This window comes from Myodes glareolus, chromosome 9 (genome assembly GCF_982192425.1).
Source record: "Myodes glareolus chromosome 9, mMyoGla1.1, whole genome shotgun sequence".
NCBI lineage: Eukaryota > Metazoa > Chordata > Mammalia > Rodentia > Cricetidae > Myodes > Myodes glareolus.
This window is the reverse complement of record NC_142034.1, coordinates 51,416,861-51,434,511: the sequence shown is the minus strand read 5'-3', so window position 1 is coordinate 51,434,511 and position 17,651 is coordinate 51,416,861. Positions and strand designations below refer to the sequence as shown.

The 17,651-nt window shown below is 46.6% G+C and overlaps 1 long non-coding RNA gene across 1 annotated transcript; it reads right to left on the bottom strand.

The window, feature by feature from the left end:
• Positions 1-270: 270 nt before the first annotated feature.
• Positions 271-5,582, bottom strand: LOC148120904 (uncharacterized). Its single transcript, XR_015738680.1, has 2 exons — positions 5,301-5,582; positions 271-1,218 (listed from the first exon to the last, which is right to left on the bottom strand). It is a non-coding gene; the product is annotated as an uncharacterized LOC148120904 (long non-coding RNA).
• Between the last annotated feature and the right edge of the window lie 12,069 nt (positions 5,583-17,651).

Sequence of the window (17,651 nt, the reverse complement as noted above, 5' to 3'; positions counted from 1 at the left end):
TTTTTTTCACATAAAGTTTGCGCCTAACAGGTCTTAAGAAGAAGAATCCCACACTCAAAAGAATGTGTCTGGAGGTGGAGTTGTCAGCATTCTTAGTGGACAAAATCCTCCTGCACACTTAGACCCCAGGGCCGGGTTTCCAGAAAGATCATAATGGTAACGAATCCTGGTGTGGGCCAGGCTTTTCTCCAAAGACTGAACCACAGTGTGGGCTCCAGAGTTGTGAAAGGTGTTTAAAATCAGAATTGCATGGCCAAAGTTACAAACCGATTCCTGCTAATTGGGACTTTAATTACAGACTTACCGGCTACACAAATCGGGGCTGTTTGTCGATGTTCTATTTTAAAGTACAGCTCAGGATGTTGAACACATGCTCTTACGAAATACTTGTCTCCTGGCACTCACATGAGTCAGGCAAAATCCGTGATCCAGACCATGGAAAATACAAATATGCATCTTCTTGTGCTATTTGGCATGGCCTCATGTCTCCTGACAGCGTTGAAGGGGCTGCCGTAGAACCTTGGCAGCATCTCTCTGGAAGGAGGCCAGCGATCTACATCACAACTGCAGGCTGCTCAGGAAAGGGTGCATCCCAGACCCTCCCTGCACACCTACCCAGCCAAGCTGCAGAACACGTGCTCGCTCCCTCCTTCCGGTGGCCTTCCTTCCCTTGGGTTTCACTTTTCAGCAGGAAACAGAACATGAGTCTAGGATTGTCTTTGCACTGGGACCCATCTCCTTTGCTGATGGGATTCAAGAATGCCGTTTTGTGCTGTGACTGTGTGCCCGGTGAATAGGTCCCTTGTGTTCCCAAAGAAATGTGGTGCCTGGCTGCTCATCATCACCACTGGCCCTAGCAGCTCTGAGGGGAAACCAGCTTGGATTTCTGCCTCGGGGATTAACATCTTAGACGCACATAAAGCTGCCTGAAGGTCACGATGAGGCCCAGTAAAGAGGCACTGGGCTGCTTGTGTGGTTGGTTGGTTTGTCTTTTGCCATTTTGGGGCACAGCAGCTGAGGCTGATGAAGTACAAACAGCCACGAGCAGAACCCACTGAAAGATGCTTTTTTTCCTGGGCATTGCAGCCACCGTCTCTCTCAGGGTCAGCTCCACTGCCCCTGCACCTGAGCCTCTCAGGGTCAACTCTGCACATGGAATCATGGAGAAGGAAGTTTATCTGTTTATCTCCTCTCCTCTTATATACAGTGCCTGGGGACCTGAAAATTAAATTAGTAAAAGGAGAAAGCATACAATATATTGATATTAATGTTGATATAATATTAACATGCCTGGAAGCTTCATACACACACACACACACACACACACACACACACACACACACGTCAAAAGCTAGACATGAATCTCACCACTCAAGAGGCTGAGGCAGGAGAATCCTGACCACAAGGCCTGTGTGGGCTACTTAGCAAGCTACCATCCAGTCTAAGCTACTTACTGATACTTGTCTCAAAAAAAAAAAAAATCTCATTGATAAAGAAATAGCAAATAACAACTAGACTCAGGCCAACGGTGAGGGAGTTATATATCTTTTTTACAGAAGACATTGTTATGAGGTGACTAGACACAGGGGGGAAAGGGCTTGGGACCATTGGAAAGTGCCTGGGACACACACTGGGGAAAGCAAGGAGGACAAGAGCTCTGTCATTGGTTTATGCAGCCCCATCTCAGGATGACTTCTCTGCACCAGTGGGAAGTAATTTGCCTTGGTAACTTATTGGGATGAGGGTGTTTCCTGACTGTTGTCTGGATCATTAGCAAATCCAACCAGAGAGAGGCTGGACTGACCCACAAAGATGCTTGGGGGACACTTTTGTTGGAGCTAACTAACTCTTGGAGGGCTGCTCTCTCTTTACTCCCACATACTGAGTTCTAACTCACGGAGAAGCTTGAGAACCTACAGGAAACTGGAGTGATGGAGCCTACGGACCCACCAGACGGAAGAGCTAGTTCTGCAAGCACAGGCTATTAGTGAAACTCAGACCTCAGTTCAAATGGCTAAAAATGAGATCATTTTTAAAGGTATGTATGTAGCAAAGCCATAGCTTCCAATGAGTCCCACAGTATGAATAACAAATAATGAAAGAGTCGTGGCCATTCACAAGCTTCCTCATTAGTCTCCAGCAGTTCAGAGTGAAGATCGCAGCCCCTCCAAGGGTTACTGTTAGCATTAACAAAAATTCCCCAAACCATCCTTTGGGGCCAAGCTTGCTTCTTTGCAGCCTGCTGTGTGATGGATCCAGGAGAGAATGAGGGGAGGGGCCGCCTCTCCCAGCAGCAAGGCAATCACTACGGTTCACTAGAGGGCAGTATGGTGCCTAGCTTCTGATCCTTTTCAGGAACACAGAGGAAGGGAACTTGGGATCAGTATTTTTGTGGTGAGAGCCACTCTGAGAAAAACAAACATCAAACACCATCTTTACTATAACAGGTGTCTCGATGTGATGTGAAACTAGAAATTTCCGGGTTGGTTCTTAAGTCTCGACGGTATATTTTTAAAAAGCAAGCTGCCAGCCTTGGGAGGTGGGCCAGCTATATTCGGTTGTTGCTCTGTTGCTATGCAGTGTCATAGAAGCTACAAACAAAATCAAGATCACATTTCCTCTGCCTCAGCCGTTGGAAAAGCTTCCCACACGTAGGGAGCCTGTCTCCTGTGGTGCCTGGAGCTCTAAGGTTTGCAGGGCAGTTAAACTGGGAAAGAGGACAAGAGCGGTGGTCAGCTTTCTTGAACTCTGTACAGGGCTGGTTACCTCTTCAAGCCTCAGGACAGCTCAGGGAGTTAAATGTTAGTAGTATCATCTTCATTTGACAGATGAGGAAACTGAGCCCCTGGAGGACTCTTTGCCCTCTGGACAGAGAGATCTTCGGTGGCAGGGCTGAGATTTAACCCCGGTCTGTTGAGTGCTGAATAAATGTCTCAGCAGTTAAGAGCACATACTATTCTTGCAAAATACCAGAAATCAGTTCCAAGCACCTTAATCAAACAGCTCACAGCCTCCTGTAACCTCAGTCCCAGGAGATCTCCATGGGCAACCGCATAGTATGCACATAGCCACACACTAAATAAGCGTTTTTTAATAATTTTTTTTTAAAAAGCAGAATGAAGCCAGGTGTGGTGGCACATACCTTTAATCCTATCACTCAGGAGACAGAGGCAGGGGATCTCTGAGTTTGAGACCAGCTGGTCTACCTAGTGAGTTCCAGGACAGCCAAAGCTACACAGAGAAACCCTGTCTGGGTGTGGGGAAGACCTGACTGGACAGACTGTAGCGATTTCTAGGCAATTGTAACAAAGACTGGATAGCCCAGTTACCTTTGTTACAAGTTAGACAGTGATTTTAGCATTGTAAAAGGAGAGCAGGGATGAGTGGGAGAAAATTCTAGGGAGGGGGGAAAAAATGGAAAGTCACTAAGTAATTTGCAAAGAGACAGAGTCATGTCAAAAAACAAGAACATTCCAGATGGAGCATAAACCAATTAGCAAGGGAAACTATGTAATACCAGCCAGCACCCAGGGAGGACAAATCTTCTCCCTCACCAAGGAATTCTCTGAGCCTGGAGCATCGGTGACTGACTGGTAGACTTCAAAAAAAAAAAAAAAAAAAAAAAGTCTGCAAAAGGTTGCCTCTGGCTTCAGGGTCGGAGTCTAGGATATACAGAATTTTTGCCCCAGTCCTGAGAGTTCTTAAGTTCATCCCAGGATGTTAAGAATCATTATAATTACTGTCACTAGGACAGTCAGATGCCAGGTGCTACGCAAAGCATCTCACTGGGATTAGTTTACAGCAACTCTGTGGGTGCAGTGCTCACCCCCTGAGGATGCCATGGGTTAGCCTGTCTTCTGGAAGTTTCACCATGGAAGCCATGTGCAAGCTTGAATGGGAAGGCGCATCTTGCCCATCCTTTTTTAAGTAAGACAGTCAATTCTGTTTTTAAAATGCAGCTCCGGGGGCTGTAGAAATGGCTCAGCAGTTAAGAGCACTGACTGCTTCTTCCAGGGGACCTGGGTTTAATTCCCAGCACCCACATGGTAGCTCACAACTGTCTGTAGCTCCAGTGCAAAGGCTCTGACACCTTCACACCAATGCATATAAAATAAATTTAAACAAGTTATTTTTAGAAAAATAAAATAAAATAAAATGCAGCTGTCCATGTGAGTTAGTGTGGTGGACTGCTTACCTTCTAGAATCCTTCTAGAACCCTGACAAATGGCAAACAAAAGCATGAAGGACATATGAACCCATGAGAGAATAAAACAATTCAAATGATGAGACTGGCCAAGACCCTGTAACTCCAGCTCCAGAGCCTCTGTAGGCACTGCCCTCCATGTGTGTGTGTGTGTGCGTGTGTGTGTGTGTGTGTGTGTATGTATGTGTGTGTGTATTTACAAATGTGTGTATGTTTACAAATGAGTGTGTGTGTGTGTTGTATGCACACACACATTAGTCCTCCCCAGGGAAGATCACACCGATTGGTTACCCAATGCCAAATGGTCTTCCCTGAAATTATACATACAAATAGTATTATGCGAACTGAGATGGTTCTATTTATTTATTTGGGAACACACATTTGTAAAAACAAAGAAAAAGAGGCCATGAATTTGAAATGAGAGGGGTTGTAGGCAAGAAAGGGAAGGGGGAAATGATATAATTATATTTACTAAAAACAAAACTGAAAAGCCAACTTTCTACCCAGAGTTTGGTTGCTAATGTTCCCCCAAAGGCCCATCTGTAAACACTTGGTCTCTAATCTGTGGCACTGTTGAGAGGCGTGGAGCCTTTAGGAGGTCAGACTTAACGGAAGAAAGTAGGTCACTGAGGACATGCCCTTGAAGGTGATGTGAGAACCCTGGACTCTTCCGCTCTCTCCATGCACCTCCACCATGCGCCACTGCCATGGTGTCTCTGAGAGGGGAGCCACTGCAGTTGTGTGCAGAGGAGTGACATGGCCAGAACAGCTACTCCTGATGTGTGGTGAGTAAACTCTAAGAGGGCCTGGGGTGCGGCAGGATGCTGTACTCAGATGAAAGGTGATGGTGCTGTCTCAGTTGGATGATGGCAGCTTGGAAAAACCGCTCACATTAGAGAGAGTGAGAACAATAGGTTGCCAATTGGCTTTAAGGCAGACCAGAGTGTTTTTAACACATGGACTGAGGGAGGAGTGTGAGCGGCAGAGAGCAACGAGGAGCGTAGGAAAGAAGAAACTCAAAATGGCGCGAGCAGAAAGATGATGCCACAGCCAAGAGAGATGGGGAGGCCACGGCTAGAGCTGTTCTTCCTGTTACCTGTGGATGAAGCAATCTAAACTGAGTGGCATAAGATGGAATCTGTGATGGCTGTTGGTCCTATGGTCATGGCAGGTGCTGGGTAGCTGTCGGGGAAGTAGGACCGGGTCTTCTCAAAGCCGTTCTCATTCCCATATCTGATGCCCCCACCAGAGAGTCCAGGAGCTAAAGGCCGGCCAATGGGGCTCCTGGAGCATCTTTGTATCTTCATGTGATCTCCACCCATGACATCTCCAGTCTGATGGCTTCCAGGGAGCCAGACTTCTTCCCAGTGGCTCAGAACTCCAAACCAACCTTTTATGACCTGGCATCCATCAGAACTGTGTTATTTCAGTGACATTCTGTCCCTCAGAATCCAGTGGGCATGTTGAAAAAGGAGGGGACCAGATCCCTCCCCGCAAATAGAGAACAGGCACAGAACATGTGGACGTTGTTTTTAAACCAGCAGTAGCAGGTTTGGGGGAGAAGATAAGAGTTCAGTTGTGGGACATTTTGCAAACTCATAATAAAGCAAACACTATCAAATGAACCAGTGTCCTGATAGGACCGTGGTGTGGGGAGCTAGGCGGAAGGAAGTGATGGGGTCACAGTGTAGGGGAGTCAAGCTCTCATCTCCCACAGCAGGAAACCAATGGGCGTCTACATAGGAAAAAGTGAGAAACCCGAATAAATAACAGGAGTTGGACCCAGGATTAACTACAAATGGAAATTTAGAAAAGGTGAGGCCAGCTCTTTGTAGGAACCGGTGAGGGAAGGAGAATAAATTGGTATTGTTTAATGTCTTCTAACACTATCTGACTTCATCTATGTGCATTATGACTTTGACACAAGAACTGATTGTTTTATGTGTATGGCTTTTATTTTTCTTCCTGTGTGTGCATCCCATGCACAATGTGTGTGCCTGGTGCCCAAGGGCGTCAAGAGGCAGTGCCAGATCCATCCATGAACCAGAGTTACAGATGGTTGTGAGCTATTGTATGGGTACTGGGAATTGAACCTTGGACTCTAGAAAAACAGCCAGGGCTCTTAACCACTGAGCCATGTCTCCAGCCCCCAAATAGTTTTTGAAAGGATGTAAATTTTATGTTTGTGCACTGATGCTCTAGATGGGGGAGAGTTTTGGGGATCCTTCACAGTGGTGGAGTGCTTGCCTAGCATTGTGAGGCCTTGGACTGATTCCCAGCGTGCGTGCACGCACACACACACACAAAAACCACAAAAATAAAAGGGAAAAAAGTGCCCCATCCACATGATAGGTGTAATTTTGGGAAACAGCCCAGACTAATCTTTCCAACTCTATACTTTCTCTTTTGTATCTCTGGCTAAAAAGAGGGCCCAGACCACAGGGAAGCCCACCCTGAACACACCAGTAAGAGGGCCCAGATCATAGGGAGGCCACCCTGCACACACCAGGGACCCGATTACTCTGTGGTCTCCCAGGGAGGACTTTTGCCCTCCCAGGTCACTGAAGCACCTCACCAATGCCCTCCAGCCAGTCCCTAGAGGCTGATGAGGCTGAGGCTCACCACAGACAAGAGGGAACCATGACTCCATGAATTTACACGCCCTTTAGAAGCTGAGGTAGAGATCGGAAGCCTGGCCTCCTGGTTTCAGGTTTTATGGTTCTCCTACAATCAAAATGGGGGCTGCCATCACCAGTGGGACAGGTTGGGAGGATGGGGGAGGGATATGTTTTGGAAGGGAAATCTAGCCTTCTAATTTCAGGGCTCTGTTTCTCCTGAATAAAAACACACCTGTCCTGAAATCCAGGGCACCAAAAAGACACTTGATCCAGCAACGATGATGGCCCCTGGCTGAAAATACCCCGTTTCCCTTAGTCACCCTCTCCAAGCAGTGGAAGCCGGATAAGGTAACAGACAGAACCCGACAGATGGGCCGTGGAATGAAACGCCTTGGCTAAGGGGGACTTTGGGGAGGGGCGGGGTGCAGGAGGTGAGATTTGAGCAGAGCCTTTGCTTTTGCTTTCCGGGTGACACAGCTCTGGGGCCTAGAGAACCAGATGCTCCTGGGGGCAGTCTGGGAGGGCAACAGGGAAACCTGTGGCTGAGACAAGAGTATCCCAGTGCCATTAACCCTTTGTAGACCAGGAACCACACCACTAAGCCAACTAACTCTCAACTTGTACTTAGTTGTGCCCCAAATACTATTCCGGTTCTGACAAAGTCCATTTAAAGTGACTTCCGTGCCTGACAATAGTGACTCACTGTTGTCATAGGGTGGGGCAGTCTTATAGTCGATGAGACAACCAAACTATAGTACAAGCCCCAGGATCCACAACCAGTTGCTCTGAACAAACTGTGTTCCAAGGCCCCAGCGGGCAGACATGAGCAAAGTCCATGCCCTTGCCACACACTGTGACGTCACAGAATCCGTCCCCATGGCAACAGCAGCAGTCCCAGGAAGTACTGAGTCTGTCATGTAACTCAGCGTGGGACCCTCTTGTTTACCCCGGCTAGGCAATGTTCTGTTCATGAGAAAATACTGGGGCTGGAGGGAGGGCTCCAAGGTTAAGAGCACCTGGCTGCTCTTCCAAGACGGCCCAGGTTCCATTCCCAGAACCCACATAACAGTTCACAAACATCAGGAACTCGGATCTCTGTGGATCTGGTGCCATTTCCTAGCCCCCCCTCGGACACTACAGGCAGGTGTTGCACAATGTATTCAGGTACATACATTCAGGCAAACATTCACACATATAAAATTAAAATAAGGCCTCAAAAAATAAAGGAAAGAAGGGAGGGAGGGAAGGAGGGAGGAAGGGAGAGAAGAAAGGGAGAAAACAAAGTGCTGTCCTTGTGGCTCCCTGTGAGGTGGGAGCCTGCCCCGCGCTACTGTCTTGCCAGCAAGAACGACGCGGCACACTTAGGATCCTTCTGCAGCAAAGCTTTAATGCGTCTTGAGAGGGAGAGCATAAGCTTACTTTGCAGAGACCCAGAATGAGGGGAACCCAGCCCTTATAAAGGAAACAGTCCTCGCTTCTGACGTGTCACTCTTGGATTGGTCCGCTGCCCATTATCCCAGATGATGCCTCGGAAGTAGGCAGGGACGCAGCAGTAGAGAGTTACCAAGCACGTGCGCTGGGATTAAAGGCGTGTGCTACAACACCTTGAACTCACAGAGATCTGCCTGTCTCTGCCTCCCAGGCATTGGGACCAAAGGCGTGTACCACCACACCTTGAGGTCACAGAGGTCAATCTCTACCTTTGTCCCTTGAAGCAAAGGAGAATGTGGTTGCGGCCCTCCACAGGAGCCTGTCCTGCTTCCCCCTCCCTGGGGCACGGGGTCTGTTTCCTGGCAGACTGTGGCTGCTTTCTGGAAGGTCTCTCACCGCCCTTCTGTTCTCAGCTGAGCTTGATTCTCACTCCCCCGCTCCAACCTCAGAGGAATGATTGACGGGAGCAGGACTGCCGGTTTCTGCGGCGACACTAATTGGACCTCCTGTCCACAGCCGTGATGCTGCACTTTGGAGCAGAAATCTGAACCGCTCAGCCGGTGGGGGTTCTGCCCACGCCTTCATCAGCTAAGTCACAGCTACTCACCCTCAACTCCCCTCCTGCTTACCTGCCGCGGGAACCATCACTCGGGTCCCAGGAGTCTCCTCTCCAGGAATTTCCTCTCATCTTCCAAAACTTCCACGTGACTGGGAAGGAGGCAATATTGAACAAGACAGTCACACTGGAAAGAAACTAGGCGGCACCTGGCTAATTCTGAAAATGAGCATTTAACTTGCAGAAACTGCAGCTGGGTCCTAGGATGGTCAGAACACCCCATTCATTCACACACACACCCTCCTGCTGTTGCCTGGAACCAGCAATCCGTGGAGGGGAAAGCTCCCACATCAACCAGCAATCAGAAAAATGCTTCCATAGACATGCCCGATGACCAGTCTGTGAGAGGTAAATTCTTCACTTGAGAGTCCCTCTTCCCTGATGACTCAAGGTTTGTGTCCAGCAGACCGCTGAAGCTAACAAGGCCAGGCAGCATGGAGGGAGGGAGTTGAGCTCAAGTATAGAACTCTCCAAATACCAAAGAGCCTTAAAAATCAAAATAATGGACAGAAGCAAAATGATTCATTTTTAAAAGCAAAGCAAGCAAAACAAAACAAAAGACCCCACAAACAGCCCACGTACATGAAAACACACACAGAAGAAATATAAAGGACTAAGCTGACTCCCCCATAAGCAGCAGGTTTGGGGCCACCCACCACAGAGAGAAGCACACTCTCCTATGGGAGGAACTTGACAATGTCTAACAAAACACTCAATTTCGGAAGTTAAACCAGAAGGCTCTCCCACAGATGCATAGCAGCAAATGCACGAGGCTGCTCACCTCAGTGCTGTTGTCGGGCAAAACACTGGACATGGGCTGAAGAGATGGTTCAGAGGCAAAGAGCACTGGCTGCTCTTCCAGAGGATCCGGGCTTAATACCCAGCACCTACACGGTGACTCACAACTGTCTGGGGATCCAACACCTTCTTCTGGTCTCTAATCACACATATGGTGCACAGATATAACATCCGTATACATTTTAAAAATTTAAAAAAAAAAAAAAACCTTTGGAAACAACCAACCTAGAAACTCTACATGTGACTGGGTGGATAAACTACATGGTGGCCACACAATACAGTGCTATATGAGCATTGTCTAGAGATGAGGTGTCATTGAGACGCTCTCACTGGCGAACGGCACAAAGGGAAGCTGCTGTGTTTGGATCCACATGTCCCTGAAGGACGATGTGTGTGAGCTTGGTGCCCACACCATGACAATAATGGGAGGTAACAGAACCTTTAAAAGATGTGGCCAAGCAGATCCTTCAGTCATTAGATTGTACCTCGACTGTGAAGCTCTGGCTCTTGCAGTCTCTGAGAGATTTTTCTTCTCCAAGTCACTCCTGCAATGATATGCTGTCTCCCCATAGACCCAAAAGCAGTGGGGCCCACTGGCCAGGAACATTAACCATGACCTAAATAAAACCTCCAAAACTGTGAGCTAAAAGAATTCCTTTCACCTTATAAATAGATTTATTCAGCTAACAGAAAGCTGACCAATACAGCTATAAGAATTCAGTTGTTACTGGGCAGTGGTGGCGCATGCCTTTAATCCCAGCACTCAGGAGGCAGCAGCGTTGAATCTCTGTGAGTTCAAGGCCAGCCTGGTCTACAGAGTGAGTTTCAAGACAGCTAGACCTCTTACACAGAGAAACAAACAAACAAACAAACAAAAAGAATTCAGTTGTCAGGGTTGGAGAGAAAGGCACAGGATAAATCAGAGGAAAAGCAGAGGGGGAAACAGATGGAGGAATGTGAATACCGTGCACCTTCTGATAACACTTTGACTTTGGAGGTAGTAAATTTACACATACACAAAATAAATGAGAGAAGCATCCGTAGAATAAATAGACACAAGTGAACTTAACTGCATACCAAACTCAGGATTTCTAAGAGAAAGAAAAAGAAGTCTTGAATCCACTATCCTGTGCACCCTTAGAGGAAGAGTCTCAGGGAGGGGAGAGGAAAAACAAAACCCAAAACCCAAACCTCACATAGCAGGTATATTGTTAGCAGCCTGTGAGGTATGACATTAGCAGTCTGTTTCAAGGTTCTGACACTAAACCAGACGTGTTGGTGCAGGCCTATAATCTCAAAGACTGTGGAGAATCAGGCAGGAAGACCATGAGTCTTGCCTGCGCTACCAAACAAGTTCAAAGTCAGTCTGGGTCATTCATTAAGACCCTATTTCAAGTTTTAAGACTGGTGAGAAGTTCAGAGCGTAAGGGTGCTTGCCACCAAGCTTGGCCACCTGAGCTCAATCTGTAGAACCTAGTGGAAGGAGAGAACCAACTCTTGTAAGTTGTCCTCTGACCTTCCACACAATCACTGTGACTGGTGCATATGCACACATGTGCACATACACACACGTACACATATAAATGCAAACAATAGAAACGTTTCTAAAGGACTGACTATGTGGCTCAGTGGGAGAGTACTTACCTAGGAAGTGCAAGGCCCTAGGTTCCATACCCCAGTACCACTAAATAAAAATTCTGATACCACTGTTCCATATTATAGCAGAAATTCATAAATACATTGAAATGGGGAAAACCCAAATTACTATAGAAAAAGAAGAGCAAACCAAATAAAACATAGATGTGTTGGGTTGCTGCCATTGGTCAACACACTTGCAGCCTCTCTATAAAATATCTTAGCTCTGTTCTCCCTAGAGCATGAAACACAATGCGAAGGAGCCCACCTAGGTCTTGGGTCTTAATTCCCCAGCACAAGACACTAGTACTGCTTGACAAAATGGCTGGTTCCAGGGAGAGGCGAGGAAAAGGTCAGCCTGGAGTATCTTAGAGGTGCTCATAGAATCCAGAGGACATGGCAAAAGGCACAAGAGCTGTCTTCTCTCACTGAACAAACTTTGGACATGCCTGAGCATCAGAAAGAATGGACAATGGGAGATTACAATACAAAATAAAAAATAAATCCAACAGACCAGAAAAATGGCTTATGTGAAGAAAGGCCCTTTCTATGTAAAGACCTGATGATCTGAACAAGCCTAGGTAAGGACAGGAGAGAATCAACTCTACGAAGTTGACCTCTGACCTCCACATGTATGTCATGACACACAGAAACACCCTCACAATAACGAATAAAAATAAACCCACTAGAAAAAGTACAAAAATTTTAAATCACAATTCTTTCTATATTTGTTTGTTTTCTCTGTGTAACAGCCCTGGAACTTGCTCTCTAGACCAGGCTGGCCCCAAACTCACAGAGATCTGCCTGACTCTGCCTCCCAAGTGCTGGGATTAAAGGTGTGTGCCAACATGCCCAGCTTTTAAATCATAACTTTTGACCCCCAGTATAACTATAGACTCAGGAAGATACTCAAAACTAAAGGCACTGGGTGAAAGGTTATTAGAGAGAAAGGGACAGGGTCTCAAGACCCACAGAGTCAGAGCTCTAATCACAGTAGGAAGGGTTTAGCAAAGCACGGCTGAACACAGGCAAGCGACCAGGCAACAGCAGGCAAATCCACCCTGTCTGTGCCTCAAGTGTTTCTGCAGAGATACCCAGGGCCTGGGTCACGCAACATGACCCAAATCCATCTAATACGGAGGAAACCGACAAATACAATATAGGACAGTCTACATGGCACTGGGTTAAAGTTCTCCAAAAGAGTCCAGTGAGGCCAGGCATGGTGGCACACACCTTTAATCCCAACACTCTGAGTTCAAAGCCAGCCAGGGTTACATAGTGAGACCGTATTGAAAAACAGAGGATCTAGTCCAGATTAAAAGAAATTTAAGAGTTATCACAACCAATCCATTGTGTGCACTCTGTGCATGCAGGAATAGCGGGACAAGCTGGCACACTGAAAGAGTGTTGGGGCTGGAGAGATGGCTCAGAGGTGAAGAACACTGGGCTCTCTTCCAGGGAACCCAGGTTCCGATCCTAGCATCCATGTGGTGGCACAGAAGCATCTGTAATAAATACCCTCTTCTGCCCTCCATGGACACGACATGCATGTGGTGAACACACATTCAGATGAAAAACACCCATACACACAACATACAATTTTTTTCTAAAAAATTTAAAGATTAAACCCTGGAGTAGTGGTACATGCCTTTCCTCCCAGCATTCGGGAGGCAGAGGTTGGCGGATCTCTGTGAGTTTGAAGCCAGCCTGGCAAACAAAGTGAGAAATTCCAGGACAGCCAGAGCTGTTATATAAAGGAACCCTGTTTTGAAAAACCAAAAAAAAAAAAAGAAAATTTTCAATTTTTTTTAATTTAAAAATATAAAGGATGTTTGGGACTAGAGAGATGGTTTAGCAGTTAAGAATGCTTACTATTCTAGCCAGGTGGTGGTGGCACATGCCTTTAATCCCAGCACTTAGGCGGATCTCTGTGAGTTTGAGGCCAGCCTGGTCTACAGAGAAAGTTCCAGGACAGGCCCCAAAGCTACAGAGAAACCCTGTCTCAAAAAAAAAAAACAAAAAAACAAAAAACAAACAAACAAAAAAAAAACCCAGAAGAATGTTTACTATTCTATCAGAGGACCCAAGTTCAGATCTCAGATCTCAGCACTCACATCAGGTGGTTTAACACCAAGGAATCCCACATCCTCTTCTGGCCTTCAGAGGCACTATACACACATATTGCATATTCCCACACACATAACTAAAAATTCAACTATTTTAATTATAAAGAAACCTTACTTAAAAACAAAACAAAAAAAGAACAAATGGGCTGGAGAGATAGCTCAGAGGTTAAGATCACTGGCAGCTCTTCCAGAGAACCTGGGTTCAATTTCCAGCACCTACATGGCAAGCAACAACTGCCTGTAACTCCAGTTCCAGGGGACCTGATAACCATGGCAAAATACCAATGTACATAAAACAAAAATAAAATGAAATCTAAGTGTTGACTTGGAAAATTAGAAAAAAAGAACAGATGTTCAGTTTCTTAAATTTAAAAATACACCACTTGCATGAGGTGTGTTTGTGTGCATGCATGCGTGTGTGTTGCTAGGGATTAAAGTCAGGGTTTTGTACATGCAAGATAAACACTGTATTGTTGAGCTGTATTCCCATCCCTGAGAATGCTGATTAATTTGCCAACACATCCAGAGGTGGCTTTTGTGATGTCTGTATTTTACGTCCAAACAGCTCAGTAAAGGCAGGTGAAACCACTGTAAATTGAGAAACAACACAAATCAGCAGAATGTCAACTATGGAATAGAGACGTGGGTGACATGACTCAACAGTTCTGTAAATTAAAAATGTCACAACGAAGCCTTGACAATGCAGTTGGTTTGGATGCTTCAGGACTTCAGACACCCACCTCACAGGGCACAGAGGCTCACAGGTGAACTGCCTTGGAAGCAGGACCAAAACGCCCAGTGACTAGGAGCTTCCAAGATTCCACCACGGACACCCGGGCAGTGATGGTGCCACCACTGGCTGAAATGGTGACCCCTTGAAGAAGCCAGGTTTTAGGTAAGGTGATGGGGAGAAAGAGGAAAAATGTTCAATTCAGGCTTTAGCAAACTCCCCAAAGTCCACATCAAGAATGAGTTACAAACTCTTGATGTAAGAGAGGCACAAGCTTAGGTGGGCAGCAAGACAACTCATGGGCAAAGGCGCTTGTCGCCAAGCCTGAGTTTGATCCCTGGGACCCACATGATGGAAGAAGAGGACTCCATGGTGGTCCTCTGACCCCCACCCCTCAAACACATACACACACAGATGTAATTTTTTAAAAAATATTTATTTATTATGTATACAATATTCTGTCTGTGTGTATGCCTGCAGGCCAGAAGAGGGCACCAGACCTCATTACAGATGGTTGTGAGCCCCCATGTGGTTGCTGGGAATTGAACTCAGGACCTTTGGAAGAGCAGGCAATGCTCTTAACCTCTGAGCCATCTCTCCAGCCCCAGATGTAATTTAAAAAAAAAAAATCAGAGAGAGAGAGAGAAAAAAAATGTACAAAACTCTGGGGTTTGTGAGAACTACAGATTTCACCTCTACCTATGAGGTAGTGCAAAGCTAGGTCACCTTGTGGGGGATGGACTATGAACTGCCTTGGGAGGTCACCTTGTTGGGGGACGGACTATGAACTGCCTTGGGAGCAGGACCAAGATGCCCAGTGACAAGGCATCTCCAAGATCCCAGCAAGGACACCAAGGCAGTGCCGTGTCTGACATGTCTCTAGGGCTGTGCACCACAGCACTGGCCCCACCAGTCCCCACTGTATCTGCTTGGACTTCACCTCAGATGCCCTGGGAAATGCAAATGGGAGCACTCTTGGGTTCTTTCTTCCCAGATGCTCATCCCCAACTAGAGCTTTCCAGGGAGAAGGCAGGTCTTAGAATTTTTAGCATGCTTTTTCAAAAGAAGGTCAAGAGCCATTTGGTGTCCAAACAGCAAGAGATAAGCGATAAAAGGCTACAAAGGCAAGTCCAAACCTAACATTAAAAGCAAGAAAGATCAGACATGACCACATCAGAGACATCCATCACTGGGCAGACGCCGATCTCCAAGATATGAGAGTATGCAGCTGGGAAGGGGAAAGTGGGAATCAAGGGGCAGCCCAAATGGGTATGATGTCACCAGGACGAAGCCAGATTGTCACCAACTGGAGAAAGCCAAGAGTGGGTTCTGCACCATCCGCAGACGCACCATCCTGAACAGACCTACCAAAGTCAGCACTTCCACCCTTCTATCAAGCTGCTTTGCAGACACCAGCAGAGCATCATGGCAGAAATAAAGTGTTCTCTCACGCTGGTCTCCCTTGGTTAGAGTCTGACCGCTGCCAAGGGGAAAGCTGAGAACTTTTCATCATCGAACACATTTGCGAAACTCATTGGCTTTTACAAACTCTTCCCCCCACACACCTGCCTGCGTGGTCTCCTCTGACCAGAGCACGGTATATCATATCCAGAAAGTGCTTACAGGCTCCCGCTTGCAATGGAAAAACACCAGCAGCTGACAGAAAAGTGAAACCCCATCTTGGCTCTGGAGAAATGGTCCCGCCAGGGAAACGCGTAAGACTATTTGATCAGATTTAATAAGCTTTAACGAAATCCAGGTGAGGGGCTCTATCTGGAAAAAACAGATGACTCTCGTGAACAGCTCTAGGAAACCACTGGGGAAAGGAAGAAGGATGCAAAGCAGCCCTGTATGTGTCACCACGGGAACCGGCAGCCAGCAGTCAGTCTCCACAGAGAATGTTTGTGTCGTCCCAACTGAAGATGTCCGTCTCAGGTGTCGTGTTTTCTCTCGTGTGCGGTCACACTGGGTTTTAGATAGTTACATAAAAACATGGATGTGTATATGAAATGAAGTAGAAGCGAAGCTGCCTAGGGAATCAACAGGGCTGGGGGTAAAGGGAGGAGAAGGAGGAAAGAATATACTCAACACACAATATAGAAAAACACCTTTAAAAAACAGAAATCTCAGAATGTCTCGAGGTTGAGAGGACTTTTTCCATTCCTTCCATGCCTTGAAGCTGCCTGCTTTGTCTTAGATGTAACCAACTTTAAAATCCCCCTCCCCTTCTCTGAGACATGGTCTCACTACGTAGCCCAAGCTGGAATGAAACCCGGAATCCCCCTTCTACATCTCCTGAATGCTGGGATTACAAGTGTGTACCACCATGCCTGGCCCAAAACATTAGCTTACAACCCTACACACAGAGAGACACACAGACACACACACATATACACACACACTCTGCAAACAAGATCATCACGGAACCAACCCTAAATAAATCTAGTCTGTAATATTCTGAAGGTGGGACACAGGGACACCAGTCCTGAGTAGCAGTCCCTTGTCCCAGTAAGGCCGGTTGCATTTTTTTTGTGCAGAAGCACAAGGCCGTGTCTGTCACTCAGAAGAACTTGGTTTACCATGCGTGAGTACTCGGTGACATATAGGCACACTGTTTATAGAGCCCTAGTGTGCCCTTGCTGGATTTAAGTCTGAAACCCTAAGCCCCAGTATGTGTCCCTGCTAAGAATAGGGATCTCCAAGCCTAGGAATGCTGAGAGCCAGGAAGGGAATGGTTCCCACTGTGGGAAAACCCAAAAGACGGCTCAAGGCGGCAGTCTGAGCAAACAGATCCACTGGAAATACTATTCAAGTCGCCCACAAGTTCTACCATAGAGTCCTAAATACCCAGCACCTGGGACACAGGGGTGACCCCACCCACAAAAGCGCACTAACACACAGAGGAGGTTGCATGAAATGAAGGACTGTATTAGGTCCTTCAACGGAGGCTTTAACAGTTGATGGCTAAAATCCAACTCAATTATAAAATGAATCTTCAATCTTGGGGGAGAATAAGCTAAGGGCTGCAGCTTTGTGGAATCTAATTTTTTTTTTAATTTAAATTCCACTGCCAAACATCTGTGAAATGAAACCAGCACTCCTCGATGGGCTCGCATGAAAGGGACCACCCCTGGGGTAAGATGAGAGGTGGGGCTCAGGGTGAGAGCTTGCCTGCATAGTCAAGGACCTGGGTTCTATACCACCACCCCGGCTGGCCCTTTGCATGTAAAAAAATAAAACAAAACAAACACACAAAAACCAATGATCACTCAAAACCATCAACCCTGGGCCACTTTTTATCATAATATATTTGCCAATATCTAAGGGACAGATCTGCAGGGGTAAATTGTCTGCTCACAATTCTTCAAAAACACAGAGAGGACTGAGGGACGAGCGCATTAGTAGACAGCAGATGTCATTTTTCAGCCTCCCAGGCAAGTGGTTTTAAATACATAAACAATGAAGGTATGATTTCAGTAGATCTTTGTTTAAA